The sequence below is a fragment of the Austrofundulus limnaeus genome, unplaced genomic scaffold, assembly GCF_001266775.1.
Source record: "Austrofundulus limnaeus strain Quisiro unplaced genomic scaffold, Austrofundulus_limnaeus-1.0 Scaffold354, whole genome shotgun sequence".
Classification (NCBI taxonomy): Eukaryota; Metazoa; Chordata; class Actinopteri; order Cyprinodontiformes; family Rivulidae; genus Austrofundulus; species Austrofundulus limnaeus.
The window spans coordinates 69,832-71,259 of NW_013952756.1; the positions used below are offsets into that span (position 1 = coordinate 69,832).

At 37.7% G+C, this 1,428-nt stretch overlaps 1 long non-coding RNA gene across 1 annotated transcript; it reads left to right on the plus strand.

Annotated features, from left to right (window-relative positions):
* Positions 1 to 342: 342 nt before the first annotated feature.
* On the plus strand, positions 343 to 1,007 carry LOC106527992 (uncharacterized). The gene is made up of 2 exons (XR_001311455.1): positions 343 to 447; positions 700 to 1,007. It is a non-coding gene; the product is annotated as an uncharacterized LOC106527992 (long non-coding RNA).
* Positions 1,008 to 1,428: the final 421 nt, after the last annotated feature.

Here is a 1,428-nt window from a genome sequence, read left to right on the forward strand (position 1 = left end):
TGAGTAATGATTATATGCTTAATTGCAATGTGTGATTTAACTAAAGTACTGTGCTTGTTAATGTGTTTTTTTAATGTAAGGTGGTGATTTAGGAAGAAAAGAGTCAAAGTGTGTCTTAAGATGAAGGAAGGGTGTGTGTGTGCTATTTCGGACGGTGGAAAGTACAGAGCACATTTCTGTATGTAACAGGGTTGTTATTGTTTATTGAATTTTGTCAAAATACAATTACAGATTTTTTATATTTTACTTGTTTTGTACCAAATATTTGCAAGGAGTTATAAAATGTGTTCTTATTGTCTGGGAAAACTGTTTTAATCCAATCTTACATGCATTCAGGGCTCTTTTTGTTTATGTGGTTTTGGTGTCCCCTAGTGGCGGGTGGTGGTAAATATAATTGCAGGACGTTAGCAGCCCGTCCCCTTTTGCTGCCTGATGTTCTGTGAGAAGGTATGGACTGATGAAGCTCCGTGATTTATTAGAAGTTTCAAGCTAAAAATATACAAACTTCTGATGAGTAAAATGGTTAGGTGATGTTGTGATTCTGCTTCTATTGTAATTCTACTGCTAAGAGTTTGTAATGCTGCAGTTTATCGCGTATGGAGAGTAAATTAGCTGAATCTGTTAGCGTCGTTAGCTGTTAGCAACCGTRCCTCGTGCTTGAATGATGTTAGTGAAATAACTACTCATTTAGCTGTGTAGGGGCAGGAGCTACGATCAGACCACCACCAACCACTTTTATGTTTTCTGTAACAGGTATGGTTATGTTTTTGRAAGGAATGTTCATTTGTAACATCTTTGAGAGGTTATGTTTGTTTTATGTGTTTGTTTTATTTTGATGAAAATTATATTGTCTTAAAAACTATACGATCACATTGTTAAAAGTTGGCGGCCCATCCCCTTTTGCTGCCTGACGTTCTGTGAGAAGGGGCAGGAGCTACGATCAGACCACCACCAACCACTTTTATGTTTTCTGTAACAGTTGGTGTGAATAAATGGTGTGAAGCCAARAGAAGTCCTKTCYTGAGTGTGTGGTTCTTCAGTTCGCTGGTGACGAGTCGTAAATAAAGGGGTTACATATGGTGCCGTGACCCTGCCAAGGATCATCTGCTGATCTGACATCCAGCGAGCTTCGGGACTACTGGTGATTTTTTTTGTGGAAATCCAAGTTGGACTAAGTTTTTTATTAACAAGTTGCTGTCTAGCATTGACCTCTATTTTGGTTTCGGAAAAAAAACTGAATTTTTTTTTTTTTACAAGACACTAAGTAAATTTTATGTTGGGAGGCCTGACAATATTYATTGTTTTTACTAAGGTAGCTGTTACAGTAACTTTTGGGGTGCCATTTAAACGCTACTAAAATTAACCGTTTTTTTCTTCCTCGTGTTTGCCACACTATATACACTCACCGGCCACTTTATTAGGTACACC